Source organism: Bos mutus, chromosome 4, assembly GCF_027580195.1.
Source record: "Bos mutus isolate GX-2022 chromosome 4, NWIPB_WYAK_1.1, whole genome shotgun sequence".
Taxonomy (NCBI): domain Eukaryota; kingdom Metazoa; phylum Chordata; class Mammalia; order Artiodactyla; family Bovidae; genus Bos; species Bos mutus.
In genome coordinates, this window is record NC_091620.1 from 25,944,922 (window position 1) to 25,964,463 (window position 19,542).

General features: G+C 39.7%; 1 protein-coding gene and 1 pseudogene across 3 annotated transcripts in view; both read right to left on the bottom strand.

The window, feature by feature from the left end:
• AHCYL2 (adenosylhomocysteinase like 2) overlaps positions 1-19,542 on the bottom strand; it is a 190,559-nt gene that overhangs the window by 138,552 nt on the left and 32,465 nt on the right. The gene's annotated exons all lie outside the window — the stretch shown is intronic.
• On the bottom strand, positions 3,905-7,843 carry LOC138987650 (heterogeneous nuclear ribonucleoproteins A2/B1 pseudogene; annotated as a pseudogene).

The window sequence follows — 19,542 nt, forward strand, 5'->3', positions numbered from 1 at the left end:
TAAGGGAAATGAAAAATGAACTGTTAAGATATACCTAGCAGTCTCCTAATGAGCTTCATCTTTTTTTCAGTAAACTACTGACTTCTACCAAGTACTGTATAATTTATTCTGCAGGAATAAAGAGGACCTGAGTAAAACACTTTTCATCAGTAGTATGAGTAAAAACACTATTCAGCTAGAAAGTGAATAGTCAGGGGAGAAAATGGAAGTAAGCAACAGTAAATGAAATTCAGACACCAGGACAATTATCCACAAAATATATCTTTTAATATCCATTAAAAAATCCATGTAATCTACAAATTATTTATTTGCTATATACAATGTACAAAGCATTGTATTAAATGACAGAATACAAATATAAATTAAGAATCAAGTCAATTTATCACACAAGATAGAGCTATAAATATCATAAACTTTAAAGTGACCTCTAATGACCAACCTAGATAGCATATTAAAAAGCAGAGACATTACTTTGCCAACAAAGGTCTGTCTAGTCAAGGCTATGGTTTTTCCAGTGGTCATGTATGGATGTGAGAGTTGGATTGTGAAGAAAGCTGAGCACTGAAGAACTGATGCTTTTGAACTGTGGTGTTGGAGAAGATTCTTGAGAGTCCCTTGGACTGCAAGGAGATCCAACCAGTCCATTCTAACGGAGATCAGCCCTGGGTGTTCTTTGGAAGGAATGATGCTAAAGCTGAAACTCCAGTACTTTGGCCACCTCGTGCGAAGAGTTGACTCATTGGAAAAGACTCTGATGCTGGGAGGGATTGGGGGCAGGAGGAGGGGACGACAGAGGATGAGATGGCTGGATGGCATCACTGACTCGATGGACGTGAGTTTAAGTGAACTCTGGGAGTTGGTGATGGACAGGGAGGCCTGGTGTGCTGTGATTCATGGGGTCGCAAAGAGTCGGACACGACTGAGCGACTGAACTGAACTGAATATGGGACACAAATACTGTAAGTATACTACACATTGTAAGTATTTCACTTATATGAAATGTCCAGAACTGAAAAATCTATAGACGTAGAAAATAGATTAATGGTTGCCTGGAGATGGCATGGTGGTGTACTGGGAGGAGCAGGGAATAACTACTATGAGGTTTCTTTTGGGGATACAGAAAATGTTCTAAAAGTAGACTATGGTGATTGGTCACACAACTCTGTAAATATACAAAACCACTCAGCTGTATACTTTAAGTGAATGAACTTCATAGTATAAAATTTTACTTCAATAAAGTTATTAAAAAGGAGGGGTCTATTTATATCCCAAAAGCTAGAACATCCTACTAAAAGAGAAACTCAGAACATGAAGCAATATTCAAGCTCTTTTTTATGTTTGTTCTATTTAAACAAATGAAAGACTGAAGCCCAGCATTAACGTTGTCTCTAAAGAAGCATAAATTCTACCAAAACTCCCTAATGCCTCCTTCAAAATTATACCATTTTCCCTCCTTTAGCATGAAGAACTTCCCAACCTGAACCCCATGCAGTGTAAGTACAGAATCTTACCCACTGGACTGCCTGGGAAGTCCCTAAAGTTACAGTTTTTTAATATATAGATCTTTCTACGTGGTTATATCATAAATACTCTGGTCAAGCTGAATTTCTTTAGGGTCAAGCTGATGTAAAAAGATCCTCAAGATAGCATGCTGCTGCTGCTGCTAAGTTGCTTCAGTCATGTCCGACTGTGCGACCCCATAGACAGCATCCCACCAGGCTCCCCCGTCCCTGGGATTCTCCAGGCAAGAACACTGGAGTGGGTTGCCATTTCCTTCTCCAATGCATGAAAGGGAAAAGTGAAAGGGAAGTCGCTCAGTTGTGTCCGACCCTCAGCAACCCCATGAACTGCAGCCCACCAGGCTCCTCCGTCCATGGGATTTTCCAGGCAAGAGTACTGGAGTGGGGTGCCATTGCCTTCTCCAATGTATTATCTACTACCATTCAAATCTAATAAGGCTAAAGTGAACCAAACTGGAGGGCGCACACACATACACACACACTCTCTCTCTCCATCCCTCCTTCCTTCCCTCTAAACTAAATTGATATTTTAAATTAAATTGATATTTTCTGTTCATGTTACTATATAACCCATTTTTTTTTCCACTTAAAACTTAATGATCATTTCCCTTTCTTATTAAGTAAGCTTGTTCACAGTTTCTGTTGGCTGAATATTATTACACAGGCTCAGATAGTAAAGAATTCGCCTCCAATGCAGGAAACTTGGGTTCGATACCTGGGTTGGGAAGATCCTCTGGAAAAGGGAATGGCTACCCACTCCAGTATTCTTGTCTGGAGAAACCCATGGACAGAGGAGTGTAGCAGGCTACATTCCATGGGGTCTCAAAGAGCAAGACATGACTGAGCAACTAAGCACATACCATATTTTACCATATCTTCACAACATAAATAATATATTCATGCTGTGCATGTTTGCATGCTCAGTCACTTCAGTCATGTCCAACTCTATGCAACCCATGGACCACCAGGCTCCTCTGTCCATGGGATTCTCCAGGCAAGAATACTGGAGTGGGTTGTCATGCCCTTCTCCAAGGGATCTGCCTGACCCAGGAATCGAACTGGTGTTTCCTGCGTCTCCTGAATAGTGGGTGGATTCTTTACCCACTGAGACACCTGTGAAGCCACCCAGATAACATAATGGACATATTTTTTATTAGGGTAACTCTATCTAGATATATCACTCATTATCACTGAGTAAATGATACATTCTACTTCTGAACAGAAGCTTTCAGAGAAATGCATGGTTCTATCAAGTCTCATTTTCCTCCACCACAAGGGCAACATCTCAGATAAGAGCTGTATCTCTAGCCTTGGTTCTGGAACAGAGCCACATGACAGATATGCAATGTGAGCAAATAATAATCTCTTGCTATTATAAGCCACTGAGTGGGGAATTATTTGTTGCCACAACCTAACCTAGCCTAAACTGATTTATATAGTATACTATACTAAATATACTCGGAGAAGGCAATGGCAACCCACTCCAGTACTCTCGCCTGGGAAATCCCATGGACTGAGGAGCCTGGTAGGCTACAGTCCATGGGGTCGCGAGGAGTCAGACACGACTGAGCAACTTCACTTTCACTTTTCACTTTCATTCACTGGAGAAGGAAATGGCAACCCACTCCAGTGTTCTTGCCTGGAGAATCCCAGGGACAGGGGAGCCCGGTGGGCTGCCGTTTATGGGGTCGCACAGAGTCGGACATAACTGACATGACTTAGCAGCAGCATACTATATACTATATCACAAGAAAGGACTCTGACCTGGTTTTGAAGATATACTGTGCTTAAAACCCTTTAAGGACACTCATGTGCCTACCAGAGTCAAAATTCCAGCCTAGTTATCAAGGCCCTTTCCGATATGGTCCTGCTTGTCTCTCTAGTCTCATTTCCTGAGACTCCCCTTTATATTCTATATTCTAATCATAATGGCCTATTTTAAGATTTCTTGACACATGATGTTGGCCTTTAACTTATCCCACCCCAATCAACCCAAAACTATACTTCCTTTAAGAATCCACTTAAACAGAATTTCCTCTGTGAAGGCTCACATCAACAGCTCCATTAAACACAACTGGTTGCTCTTTCCTGAGTACCATCACAGGATTCTGAACATCCTCCAGCAGTCCTTACTTTCCTATGCTATAAAAATTTATATTTATCTTTCCAACTACACTGTGACTTCCTTGAAAGAAAAGACTTCCTTTTATTCATCTTTGGAGTCCAGATCTAATGCAGTGTTCGGCACATAATACAGGATCAATATAAGTTTACGAAAAGTGCTAACACATAGTCTTTTTCCAGCAAAGTTGGAGACAAAAAGAGGAGACAGGCCCTTTCACCATGCTAAAAGATAAACACCTGACCTATTCTACTCTTATTTTGTTTCCACTCTTTTTTTTTTTTCCTTTAGAATTATTTTATTAAATCATAAATGTACAACAGCTTCTTAACTCTACACACGCACTTAAATTTTTTTAAAGGAAAAACGTTATGTCTTATTACACCATGATCCTGGCTAATAGCTTTTCAAAACTTTGAGAAAAATCTTAAAAAAGGTTTCACATGTCACCTGAAACTTACAAATTTAACATTATCAAAGAAGGAATGCTTCTACACTCTTACAAAGACCACTAGAAAGAAACAACAATTAAAAAGCTAAGAAACTGTCTCAAAGGCAGTTTTTTTTTAACAATCCTTCCTCCATAGTAAGGTAATGTTATTAAATAATCCAATCCATTCACAAAATGGCTCTCTGCATCTGCTCTGGTGTCTTCTGCCATATCACTGCATATTTATGCATGACTGAGATAAGATTTTCCTTAACATTGTTATTTCGATAACCTGAAGCTGTTCTGTTACCTCTGGGCTCTCATCCTCTCCTATTTATACAGTGAAGCCCATGGCAAATAGGAAGAAGCTCACTATCTGCTTCTCCCTCCATAACCCCCACTTCCTCCACTGCCTCCTGGACCATAGTTTCCTCTACCATATGGTCCCCCCATGTTCCTGCTACCACCAAAATTTCCACTCTTCATTGGACCATAGTTAGAAGGTTGTTGGTTATAATTTCCAAAATCATTGTAATTTCCACTCCCGTAATTTCCTCCTCCACAGTTGTCATAACCACCTCCGTAGCCCCCACCCTGGTTGCCATATCCAGGTCCTCCACCACCATATCCTCCTCTTCGTCCTCCATAACCAGGGCTACCTCCAAAATTGCCACCTCCAGGTCCTCCTCCATACCCATTATAGCCATCCCCAAATCCACGGCCACTTCCATATCCACCAGATCCTCCTCTAAAGTTACTTCCTGGTCCTGGTCCAAAATTTCCACCACCACCACGAGAATCTCCAAAACCAAAGTTGCCTCCTCTTCCACTTCTAGAACTTTGGACTTCCTGCATTTCTTGTCTAGACAAAGCCTTTCTTACTTCTGCATTATGAACATTGATAGTATGGTATTTTTGCAACACAATCTTATCCACAGGATCATGGTCATCAAAAGTAACAAATCCAAAGCCTCTTTTCTTTCCAGACTGCCTGTCAGTAATAATCTCAATGGTATCAATTTTTCCATATTCCTCAAAGTAATCTCTAAGATGATGTTCCTCAGTATCTTTCTTAATTCCACCAACAAACAGCTTCTTCACAGTTACATGAGCCCCCGGCTTTCCAGATTCCTCTCTTGCAACAGCACGTTTTGGCTCAACCACTCTCCCATCAATTGAATGAGGTCTTGCAGCCATGGCAGCATCAACTTCAGCCATGGAAGAAAAAGTCACAAAACCAAATCCTCTTGATCTCCACTTTCTTTATTAAGAATAATCTTCCAGATTGTAAAACAGAATGGTATACATATGGTTAAGTGAAAATTGAAGCCTGAGACAGAAAAAAAGATAATAAGAGAGCATCCAGTAGCTCAAGTTTTTGTACAGAGAGGAAACTAGCGATAGAACAAAAAGACCGCTTATTGAATGAGAGAAGATATGTGCAAAAAAATATATCCGATAAGGGATTAATATCCAAAATACATAAAGAACTCATACAAGTCATTAGCAAAAAAAAAACACCAAATTAAAATTCAGGCAGAGGACGTGAAAGACATTTTTACAAAGATAACATACAGATAGCTAACAGGTACATGAAAAGATGCTTCAACATCACCAATCATGAGGGAAATGCAAATCTAAATCACAATGAGATACTATCTCATACCTGTCAGAAGGACAACATAGAAGACAAATAATACGTGCTGGTGAGGATGCAGAGAAAAGAGAACCCTCTGTACTGTGGAAAAGTAAACTGGTGCAACCATTATGAAAAACAGTATGGAGATAGCTCAAAAAATTAAAAACAGAACTACCATATGATCTATCAATTGCATGCCTATGTATTTATCCAAAGAAAACAAAACACTATTTCAAAAACATACATGTACCCCCATGTTCATTGCAACATTATTTACAATAGCCAAGATATGGGAGCAACCTAAGTGTCTCAACAGATGAATGGAAAAGGAGAGAGAGAGAGAGAGGAGAGAGAGAGATACACATGTGTGTGCGTGTGTATATATGTGTATATATATATATACACACACACAATGAAATATTTTTTATCCTTAAAAAAGAATGAAATCTTGCCATCTGTGACAACAAAGATGGATCTAGAAAGAACTACACTAAGTGAAACAAGTCAGAGAAACACAAATACTGCATTTCACTTTTATGTGAAATATAAAAAACAAAACAAGTAAACACTAATAACTAAATGAAAATAGTCACAGATACAGAGAACAAACAGATGGCTGCCAGAGCACAGGCGATGGGGGAAAGAGAGAAATTAGGTGAGGGAGATTGAGAGAGACAGATTTTCAGTAACAAAAGAAATAAGTCAAATGTATTTGTGTGGGGAATATAGTCAATAATCATGTTTTGTCTTTGTATGATGAGGACAGACAGTAACTAGACTTGACATGATGATCACTTTGAAATGTATAAAAACAGCAAATCATTATGCTGTGTACCAAGAAATAACATAGTGTTGTGGGTCAATTATACTTCAAACATATACACAAAACTAACAAATTAACTAACTCATAGAAGAAGAGATCAGATTTGTACTTACCACAGGCAAGGACTGAAGAGGGGGAATTTGATGAAGACAGGCAAAAAGCACAAACTAAGATAACTAAATACTAGGGATGTAATGTACAACATGATAAAAATAATTAACATTACTAAATATTATATATAAAAGTTGTCAAGAGAAAAAGTTCTAAGAGTTCTCTTCACAAAAGAGAATTTTTTTCTATTTCTTTAATTTTGTATCCATATGAGGTGCTGGATATTCACTAACTTACTGTGATAATCATTTCATGAGGTATGTAAGTCAAATCACTATGCTGTACACCTTAAACATATGGTATATATCAATTATATCCATATAAAACTAGAAAGGGAAAAAAAAGTTTCACAAGGATTTCCAGCAATATTCTGTCAGCCTATGACAGAATAGGGAAGAGGTAAAGAAAGCTCCGGAGAAGGCAATGGCACCCCACTCCAGTACTCTTGCCTGGAAAATCCCATGGACGGAGGAGCCTGGGAGGCTGCAGTCCATGGGGTCAGTGAGGGTTGGACCCGACTGAGCGACTTCCCTTTCACTTTTCACTTTCATGCATTGGAGAAGGAAATGGCAACCCACTCCAGTGTTCTTGCCTGGAGAATCCCAGGGATGGAGGAGCCTGGTAGGCTGCCGTCTATGGGGTCGCACAGAGTCAGACACGACTGAAGCGACTTAGCAGCAGCAGCAGCAAAGAAAGCTCTAGAAGCCAGAATGGGTTCAATAAGAAAAAAAACATATTAACCTAATTTAAAAACTACTAGATTGAGAGATCAGAGAAATAACACAGAGTAGGTCAAATACATCTCGTTGAGATCAAAGTAAAGTTTCTTATGTTCGTTAGGTGATGGATTGAGAATAAGCTGAACCATCTCAGATTATTCATCAGTGGCTTGATACTGAGAAATGGAATAATTTCCTGCCATATCAGAAAACAAGGATGTCACAGTCACAAGCAACTGCAGCCACCAAGGATGATCAAGCTAGTGAGCCCTGCGGGAACTCAGGAAGGAAAGAATACATGTCATCTAGCAGCCATCAGACTGCAGCCACTCCCCATGACCCCTGAGCAAACTTAGGTTGTGAAAACATAGGACACTGTCCCCAGATAGGAAGATGCATATCAAAGAAATGTTTCCAGTGAGGCCAGACTTCTGCATTTTCCCATACACAGAAAAGCGCTAAATTCCTTACCTTGACATTTCTGGTTTACCAGTAATCTTGTGACTTTCCAGATTACCTGCCCTTTGTAGCACAACTCCTACATATCCTAGCTCCTCCCCTCATCCCTTGGAGCACTTTCAGAGCTATCTGAAAGCTGTCTGCAGGCCTCATTTGACCCAAATAAAACTTAATTCCCAATTCTCATATTGTACAAATTTTTTTCAACAGTATCAGTCTGGATGAAAGGCTCTCAGGTTATCTCAGGGCTCTGTATTTGACCTTACTTTTTTCAGTGTTTATCAACGACCTTGAAGATTCAAGTGGTAGCTTATAAATTTTCCTAGTGATATAAAACATGGGAAGGTTAGGTAATACCATGAAAGTCATAATTGAAAATCAAAAATATCTGAACAGATAGGTCGAAACAATGGGCTGAAAATGCAAAATGGAATTTATCAAGGATACATGTAAATTCATTTATCTAAACAAAAGTATGCGACTAGTAAGAAATCAATTTTTAAAAATTTATTGCAAGTTACGTAAGTAATTTAAAATATTCTAGTATTTTCATTTTTTTGGCTGCACCAAGTGGCTTGTGGAGTCTCAGCTCCATGACCAGGGAATCAAACTCAGGCCCTTAGCAGTGAGCCTGCAGAGCCCTAACCACTGTATCACAAGAGAATTCCCAAGGAATCAATTTTAATATCAGTTGATAATTAGTTGAGAGTTTATTTGACCGTAAGCTAAAGATGAAGCTTTGATGTGTAGTGTCAGCTTAAAAACTTTACACAAATTCAGTTAATAAAATAACAGTCTAGTGACTGATGGGAGAAGGAAATGGCAACCTACTCTAGTATTCTTGCCTGGAGAATCCCATGGACAGAGAAGCCTGGCAGGCTACACACAGTCCATGAGATCACAAGAGTCAGACATAACTTAATGACTAAACCACCACCACTAGTGACTGAACAGAGAAGGAAATCACTACAGGTCAGGCAACTTTCTGAGAATTGTAATTAGAATATAACCTCTTAAAAGTGGTAACTTACTAACAATGAAAAATCAGAAAGAGAAGTTAAGGAATCAATCCCATTCACCACTGCAACAAAAATAATTAAATTTCTAAGAATAAACTTACCTAAGGAGACAAAAGAACTGTACACAGAAAATTATGAGACTAATGAAAGAAATCAAAGATGACATAAACAGATGGAGAGATATTCCATGTTCCTGGGTAGGAAGAATCACTATTGTGAAAATGACTATACTACCAAACACAATCTACAGATTCAGTGTGATCCCTATCAAATTACCAATGACATTTTTCACAGAACTAGAACAAAAAATTTCACAATTCATATGGAAACACAAAAGACCCGGAATAGCCAAAGCAATCTTGAGAAAGAAGGATGGAGCTGGAGGAATAAAGCTTCCTGACTTCAGATTATACTACAAAGCTACAGTCATCAAGACAGTATGGTACTGGCACAAAAACAGAATTATAAACCAATGGAACAAGATAAAAAGCCCAGAAATAAACTCATGCACATATGGGTACCTTATTTTTGACAAAGGAAGCAAGAATATACAATGTGTCAAAGACAGCCTCTTCAATAAATGGTGCTGGGAAAAGTGGACAGCTACATGTAAAAGAATGAAATTAGGACATTTCCTAACACCATACACAAAGATAAACTCAAAATGGATTAAAAACCTAAATGTAAGCCCAGAAACTATAAAACTCTTAGAGGAAAACATAGGCAGACCACTCGATGACATAAATCAAAGCGAGATCTTCTATGACTCATCTTCTAGAACAATGGAAACAAAAACAAAAGTAAACAAGTAGGACCTGATTAAACTTAAAAGCTTTTGCACAGCAAAGGAAACACTAAGCAAGGTGAAAAGACAACCCTCAGAATGGGAGAAAATAATAGCAAATGAAACAACTGACAAAGGATTAATTTCCAAAATACACAAGCAGCTCATACAATTCAATACCAGAAAAACAAACAACCTGATCAAAAAGTGGAAAAAAGACCTAAACAGACATTTCTCCAAAGAAGACACACAGATGGCTAACAAACACATGAAAATATGCTCAACATCACTCATAATTACAGAAATGCAAATCAAAACCACAATGAGATATCACCTCACACCGGTCAGAATGGTCATCATCAAAAAGCCTACAAATAATAAATGCTGGAGAGGGTGTGGAGAAAAGGGAATGCTCCTGCACTGTTGGTGGGAACGTAAACTGATATAGCCACTATGGAAGACAGTATGGAGATTCCTTAAAAAACTAGGAATAAAACCAGCATATGACCCAGCAATCCCATCCTAGGCATATACCCTGAGGAAACCAAAATTGAAAAAGACACATGTATCCCACTGTTCATCGCAGCACTATTTACAACAGCTAGAACATGGAAGCAAGCTAGATGTCCATCAACAAATGAAAGGATAAAGAAGTTGTGGTACATAGACACAATGGAATACTTAAAAAGGAACACCTTTGAATCAGTTCTAATGAGGTGGACGAACATAGAACCTATTGTATACAGTGAAGTAAGTCAGAGAAAGATAAATATCATATTCTAACACACATATACGAAATCTAGAAAAATGGCACTGAAGAATTTATTTTCAGGGCAGCAATGGAGAAACAGACATAGAAAATAGACTTGTGGCCATGGGGAGAAGGGAGGAGAGGGTGAGATGTATGGAAAGAGTAACATGGAAACTTACTGTACGTAAAATAGATAGCCAATGGGAATTTGCTGTATGGCTCAGGAAACTCAAACAGGGGCTCTGTATCAACCTAGAGGGGTGGGATGGGGAAGGAGACGGGAGGGAAGTTCAAAGGGAGGGGATACATGTATACCTGTGGCTGATTCACGTTGAGGTTTGACAGAAAACAGAATTTGGTAAAGCATTATCCTTGAATAAAAAGAAATTAATTAAAAAATAAAGTGATAACTTACCACTTATAACAGATTCAGAAGAGGATAACCAGGATGGTAGTACTGGGGCTGGAAACTAAACCAAATGAAAGAAAGACCTGAGAGAATCAGGAATGATATCCACAGAGATGAGATCTGAGATAGTAAAAGTAACATCAGAGCTGTTTCCCAGTTCTTTGAATGACTGTTATATTGCATGGCACAAATTATGTTTTATACATTTTGTACTTATTTCCCATGTACACAGTTCCAAATGTGTATGTGTGTGTGAGTGCATGCTCAGCCATGCCCAACTCTTTGCAACCCCATGGACTGCGGCCTGTCCATGCTTCTCTGTCCATGGGATTCTCCAGACAAGAACACTGGAGCGGGTTGCCATTTCCTTCTCCATGGGATCTTCCTGACCCAGGGATCGAACCCATGTCTCCTGCATTGGCAGGCAGATTCTTTACCACTGCACCACCTGGGAAGCCCTAACCTGACATGTAATAAATGCTCAAGAATTTGAAGTTCAAAAATCAACTCAGCTGTTGATGGCTAAGCCAACAAAGATTTGTTACACAGGAGTAACTAATGTGATCTCAATGACAACTCAACAAAAGGATAAAGCTGGAGGAAAAAACTTAAAAACCAAAGTAGAAAGCCTTAACTGAAGCAAGCACATAGGCTATGTAAGGAATATTACCCTGAAAGTTAGAATTTCTGTCTTCTATCAGATGATGTTCTTGATCATCAGTTCGTTCAGTCGCTCAGTCATGTCCGACTCTTTGTGGCCCCATGAATCGTAGCACGCCAGGCCTCCCTGTCCATCACCAACTCCCAGAGCTTACTCAAACTCATGTCCATCAAGTCGGTGATGCCATCCAGCTATCTCATCCTCTGTTGTCCCCTTCTCCTCCTGCCCCCAATCCCTCCCAGCATCAGAGTCTTTTCCAATGAGTCAACTCTTCGCACGAGGTGGCCAAACTATTGGAGTTTGAGCTTTAGCATCAGTCCTTCAAAAGAACACCCAGGACTGATCTCCTTTAGAATGGACTGGTTGGATCTCCTTGCAGTCCAAGGGACTCTCAAGAGTCTTCTCCAACACCACAGCTCAAAAGCATCAATTCTTCGGCGCTCAGCTTTCTTCACAGTCCAACTCTCACATCCATACATGACCACTGGAAAAACCACAGCCTTGACTAGATTGACCTTTGTTGGCAAAATAACGTCTCTGCTTTTGAATATGCTATCTAGGTTGATCATAACTTTCCTTCCAAGGAGTAAGAGTCTTTTAATTTCATGGCTGCAATCACCATCTCCAATGATTTTGGAGCCCCTCAAAATAAAATCTGACACTGTTTCCACTGTTTCCCCATCTATTTGTCATGAAGTGATGGGACCAGATGCCATGATCTTAGTTTTCTGAATGTTGAGCTTTAAGCCAACTTTCACTCTCTTTCACTTTCATCAAGAGGCTTTTTAGTTCCTCTTCACTTTCTGCCATTAGATTAGTGTCATCTGCATATCTAAGGTTATTGATATTTCTCCTGGCAATCTTGATTCCAGCTTGTGCTTCTTCCAGCCCAGCGTTTCTCATGATGTACTCTGCATATAAGTTAAATAAGCAGGGTGACAATATGCAGCCTTGACGTACTCCTTTTCCTATTTCGAACCAGTCTGTTGTTCCATGTCTAGTTCTAACTGTTGCTTCCTGAGCTGTATACAGGTTTCTCAAGAGGCAGGTCTTGCCACTACTTATATTTCAGTTCCTCTTGTATTAATAAATATTTCTACAATACAAAGTCATTTTTTCATTCTTCTTTTACAAACATAAAGCTGAGGTTGAGAGAAGCTATTTACTTGGCACCAAACCACATGACAGTGGTTAAACTTGAATTAGAACTCTAAGTTTTTTACTCACAACCTCTTTGTTAAAACTGCTAGACTCGTTAGAAAGTGAAAGTCGCTCGGTCTAGTCCTTGCGACCCCATGGACTGTACAGTCCATAGAATTCTCCAGGCCAGAATACTGGAGTGGGTAGCCTTTCCCTTTGCCACGGGATATTCCCAACCCAGGTCTCCCACATTGCAGCGAATTCTTTACCAGCTTAGCCACAAGGGAAGCCCACTAGACTCATTAGGGACACAGTAAACAAGTATAGTATTACACTTATTAACCCAACTCCAATTTGGTAATACTCTGGCTTCACTTTTATTACTTCCTCCAGCCATCCAACGGAGAAGGCAATGGCATCCCACTCCAGTACTCTTGCCTGAAGAACCCCAGGGATGCCTGAGCCTGGTGGGCTGCCGTCTATGGGGTCGCACAGAGTCGGACACGAGTGAAGCGACTTAGCAGCAGCCAGCCATCCAGTCTCTAAACCCACAAAGTAAGCCTGCATTAAAACTATACAACATTTAGAAATTTTTATTTCTTAGAGCTTAATGCTAAAACAAAAAAGTAATGAGATTTGAAACCAAAGATTTATCTCTTTCATGTTGCTTAAGGAGTAGCCATGGCACCACCGGTTCTACCATAAGCAAATCTTGGCCAACAGGGTCTGCTAAGCACACACCACGTTGTTTTTCTGGGAACCTAAGTGGCTTCCTTTGGGCATTACAGAGCTGCAGCAAAGTTAGTAACAGAAGACAGTGAGAAAAATTTTAACTTCAGTAGAGGAAGAAGAAGTGTTCATGTGTACGAAGAAGATAAGCACATGAAAGATTCATTGTGTTTTCTATGCATGGGGCTAGCTTGTCAAAAAGCTATTAAAGAAAGCTGGAGAGGCACAGGACTTGATAGTGTTCAAGGAGGAGTTACACCGGGTTTTTAATAGCAAACTGGTGGTCAGCTCTAGTAGTAAAATCTCTAAAGGAATGCCCTAACAAGTGAGGACGCTCTCAATTTACTTCCCAAGGAGACTTATTTACATTATAATGGTTGCTACGGTTACTTTAATTCCATCACAGCTCCTTTCTCCAGTTGCTAAACTGGAGCTCCAGCCTGGGTGGTAGCCGTTCTCAATCAGAAACCTCAACTGAAGCAAACTCAAAATTCAGGATACTCAAAAGTTCATGACCTACAGAGGGAGAGTTCTACTAACAAAAATTGCCAAAAGGCAGGGCTCTTTGTTTCCTGTATTTTTTCTATTCAAGATCTTACTGCTACCTTAGGGGAACTCTCTAGGAGTCAATATTTTTATTGGCCCTAACCAGATATTCTTAAAGGAAAAGCAAAACAAATAACATGAATTTCATAAAGAGTAATGGATCAAAGCTGTGATTCCTATATTACCAGTATCTTTCCCCCTTGCTTTAATCAAAAAAAGACCATTATTAAAAAGACATTGAAAAGTCTCTCACATGACTCATCATTATTATCTTTCTAAAAAAAATATTTATTTACCTGGCTGCACCAGGTGTTAGTTGCGGCATGTAAGACCTTCGATCTTCACTGTGGCATGTGGGATCTTTAGTTGCAGTGTGTGGGATTTTATTTTTAGTTGCAGCATGTGAAACCTAGTTCCCAGATCAGGGACTGAACCCATGCCCCCGCCACTGGGAGCGTGGCGTCTTAGTCACTGAACCAATCAGCAGGGAAGTCCTACTAACTACTATCTTCTAAGAACAACAACATATAGTACTGGCTCTACAAGCAGTACCTAAACCAGATATAAACAATGAGGTCAGTATATTCTGCATTAAAGCAATAACCAAACAGAACATACAGTAACAGAAAAAGGAAAGAAAGGGGAAGTGAAGAACAAAAAAAGAGCAAGATTTCAGAACCATGAACTCCAAATAATCACTTTAAGTACAGTTAATTTAACAACAACAACAACAAAAAAATGTTCCAATGATAATGAGAAACATTACTCTCAAAGATAGCAATAATGACAGACACATAGGTAGTGGTCTGTAGATACCCACCTAGTCAGCCATCAGAGGCTTCAAAGACCACCCACGGGAAAAGTGAAGTTTCACATTTCTATATTTTTATTGTTTATTCTTGTATCCCCATTCTCATCATCCTCTCAACTTAAGCAAACACTGTAATGTACTTAATGTGTTTAGATGTTTTCTAGTAAACTGTGTAATGTGTTTTACTTACATACCTTTTAAAAATTTATATAGATGCTTTTGTTAAATATCTCAATCTGTTTTTAATTACCACCAGGCCAGGCTTCAGCAATACGTGAACCATGAACTTCCAGATGTTCAAGCTGGTTTTAGAAAAGGCAGAGGAACTAGAGATCAAATTGACAACATCCGCTGGATCATCAAAAAAGCAAGAGAGTTCCAGAAAAACATCTATTTCTGCTTTATTGACTATGCCAAAGCCTCTGATGGTGCGGATCACAATAAACTGTGGAAAATTCTGAAAGAGATGGGAATACCAGACCACCTGACCTGCCTCTTGAGAAACCTATACGCAGGTCAGGAAGCAACAGTTAGAACTGGACATGGAACAACAGACTGGTTCCAAATAGGAAAAGGAGTACATCAAGGCTGTATATTGTCACCCTGCTTATTTAACTTATATGCAGAGTACATCATGAGAAACGCTGGGCTGGAGGAAGCACAAGCTAGAATCAAGATTGCTGGGAGAAATATCAATAACCTCAGATATGCAGATGACACCACCCTTATGGCAGAAAGTGAAGAGGAACTAAAAAGCCTCTTGATGAAAGTGAAAGAGAGTGAAAGTTGGCTTAAAGCTCAACATTCAGAAAACTAAGATCATGGCATCTGGTCCCATCACTTCATGGGAAATAGATGGGGAAACAGTGTCAGACTTTATTTTGGGGGGCTCCAAAATCACTGCAGATGGTGCTTGCAGCCATGAAATTAAAAGACGCTTACTCCTTGGAAGAAAAGTTATGACCAACCTAGATAGCATATTCAAAAGCAGAGACATTATTTTGCCAACAAAGGTCTGTCTAGTCAAGGCTATGGTTTTTCCAGTGGTCAAGTATCGATGTGAGAGTTGGACTGTGAAGAAAGCTGAGCGCCGAAGAATTAATGCTTTTGAACTGTGGTGTTGGAGAAGACTCTTGAGAGTCCCTTGGACTGCAAGGAGATCCAACCAGTCCATTCTAAAGGAGATCAGTCCTGGGTGTTCTTTTGAAGGACTGATGCTAAAGCTGAAACTCCAATAGTTTGGCCACCTCGTGCGAAGAGCTGACTCATTGGAAAAGACTCTGATGCTGGGAGGGATTGGGGGCAGGAGGAGAAGGGAACGACAGAGGATGAGATAGCTGGATGGCATCACCGACTCGATGGACATGAGTTTGAGTAAACTCTGGGAGTTGGTGATAGACAGGGAGGCCTGGCGTGCTGCGATTCATGGGGTCGCAAAGAGTCGGACACGATTGAGCGACTGAACTGAACTGAACTGAACTGATGCTTTTAAGAGGGCTTCCCAGGTGGCGCTAGTGGTAAAGAACTGGCCTGCCAATGCAGGAGACATAAGAGAAGCAGATTCGATCCCTGGGTCGGGAAGATCCCCTGGCAGAGGGCACGGCAACCCACTCCAGTATTCTTGCCTGGAGAATCCTATGGACAGAGGAGCTTGGTGGGCTGCAGTCCTTAGGGCTGCACAGAGTCAGACATGACTGAAGTGACTTGGCATGCACACATACATTTAAGGTCCATCATGTTTCCGTGCATACATCTAGTTCACCGCTTCAAACTGCTAGATAGTACCCTGTGGAATAAATCTATCATGATTTACTCAACATTGGGCAAAGAGTATGGACAATAAGATTGTTTTCCATAAGCACAAATAACAAGCGATGAATGACCAACCACTTATGGACCTCTGTGAGAATTTCTTTCAGGTATACAGCTACGAAAAGAACTGTTGGATCACACTGTATCTGGGTAAGTACAGCCTTTCAAAATAGTTAGACAAGTCTATACTACTATGAAGAGTCTCTTGATCAAAGTGAAAGGGAAGAGTGAAAAAGTTGGCTTAAAACTCAACATTCAGAAAACTAAGATCATGGCATCTGGTCCCATCACTTCATGGCAAATAGATGGGGAAACAGTGACAGAATTTATTTTTTTGGGGGCTCCCAAGTCACTGCAGATGGTGATTGCAGCCATGAAATTAAAAGACGCTGACTCCTTGGAAGGAAGGTTATGACCAACGTAGACAACATATTACAAAGCAGAGACATTACTTTGCCAACAGAGGTCTATCTAGTCAAAGCTATGGTTTTTCCAGTAGTCATGTATGGATGTGAGAGTTGGACTATAAAGAAAGCTGAGTGCTGAAGAATTGATGCTTTTGAACTGCAAGGAGATCCAACCAGTCTATCCTAAAGGAAATCAGTCCTGAATATTCATTGGAAGGACTGATGCTGAAGCTGGAACTGCAATACCTGAGCCATCTGATGCGAAGAACTGACTCATTAGAAAAGACCTTAATGCTGGGAAAGACTGAAGGCGGGAGAAGAAGGGGACGAACGAGGATGAGATGGCTGGATGGCATCACAGATTCAATAGACATGAGTTTGAGTAAACTCCGGGAGTTGGTGACGGACAGGAAGGCCTAGAGTGCTGTGGTCCATGGGGTCACAAAGAGTCAGATAGGAATAAGCGACTGAACGGACACTTCTACCAACGAGGAACTAGGGTACCTGTGCAGCCACTGTTTACCAAGCACCGGGCGAGACACTCCAGGTCCTTTTTCTACTATAAACCTCATCCTCTTGAGCTAGTCTTTGCCCCTTTGCTTTTCACATCAGCAGTCACCACGTCAGAACTATGAACGTAAGGGTTTCCTCCCTTGCTTCTCCCTGACCATCAAGTTCCCTATTCTACTTCAATGATGCCCTGGGCTGCCAAGGCTTCCACTAACCATGAAACTTACGAAACACAATCAAATAGCCAATGTTATTTTAACAAGTTTAAAAAAGTCATTAATTGAAGTCTGCCCATTATACTGAACACCAAGAAATTTCTTTATCTACATTTTAGACCATTCTATAGTGCATTTTCTTTCCCTTTTTAGGGAGTACTTGGAGAAACAGCACCATTTATTTGGAACTCTTCATACATAAAATAAGGGGAGAGCTGGATTACAATCAGTGTTTTCAATCTAAACTCTGGAACTGAGGACTCAAGATGATCATGTCAAGACAAAACAGGGTTACCTATGCCTCTTCAATTAGAAGAGCACAATAAAAAAATTTTTAACCTATAAATTTTGTTTCCTCTTTAGATTCAGTCTGGAAAATTGGTTCAATAAGAAAAAGATTTATTCACACATAACTAGTTGGGAGTATTAACTGGTATAACCTCTACTGTATTTGGCAATATTCACAAAATAAAAAATATACATTCCTTTGAATTAGAAATTTCACTTGTAAGAATTTTTCTATAGACATTCACATATCTGTCCACATACATACAAGTATATTCATTATAGCTTCATTTGTCAAGGCAAAATATATTGAAAACAGCTCCTGAAAGACACTTAAAAAACTCAACATTCTGGCTGCCTCTAAAAAGGCCAGTTAAGTGGCTAGAGGACAAGTGCTTTATTTTATATCTTTTGAATTTTACACCATTACATGTATGAAAAGTGAAAGTGAAAGTCACTCAGTCATGTCCAACTCTTTGCAACCCCAGGGACTATACAGTCCATGGAATTCTCCAGGCCAGAGTACTGGAGTGGGTAGCTTTTCCCTTCTCCAGGGCCTCTTCTCAACCCAGGGATCGAACCCAGGTCTCCCACATTGCAGGCAGATTCTTTACCAGCTGAGCCACCAGGGAAGCCCATTACATGTCTAATCTATTACAAATTTTAATTTATCACTCTAACAACCTACATTATCTTCTAAAGATTCTTCAAGCCCTCACATTCTGATTTTAACATCTGACTTACAATCCAACAGTTATTTCTTGCAAATAATCAGAGAAATAAAGTAACTGAAGGGTATCAAGAAGGCAGCTTTCATTAGACAAGGTGCATGTGTCTATACAGTATGAGAGTATTATATTTAGTCTTGGCACTGCCATCTCCTTTAGAAGTTCCTTCTAACTGGATCTCACCTTATTTTTTATTCATATCAACTTTCCTTGAGTTCATAAAGACAAGTCTATCAAATGAATTGCCCTGTCCCTAAGAACTGCTAGAAAGAAATAATATGTCCATATAGATAACAGATAGTGGTGTCTATGAAGCTCAAAATGTATTTCCTTTTTTTGTCGTTTGACCAAGTCACACTGCCTTCAGGATCTTAGTTCCCCAGCCAGGGACTGAACCTAAGCCCTCATGCAGTAAAAGCACTGACTCCTAACCATTGGACTGCCAGGGAATCCCCCCAAAATGTATTTACTTTCAATGACTTAAGAATTGTGTTGTTCAATAGATAGTGACTAGCCATATGATGCTAGTGAACACATTAAATGTGGCCAGTCCAAATTTAAATGTGCTGTCAAAACATAATACATACCAGATATCAGACTTAATATGAAAAAGTAAAATATCTCAATTTTAATATGGATTACATGCTGAAATTGTAATATATGGATTTATAAGATTAAATACAATATATTATTAAAAATCACTTTTTTTTTTTACTTTTATTAATGTGGCTACCAGAAAATTTAATGCGACTATACTTTGAATTTCAGATTAATGTAGTAAATTAATCCTGCTACATTTCAGATGAATTCACTTGCTCATATTCCACAAGAAAAGTATTTCAAAATTTCACCATTTTAGTCAAACTTAGTCCTTTTCCTTCTCCATTCCTCAGCCTATCAATGAGCCTCAGA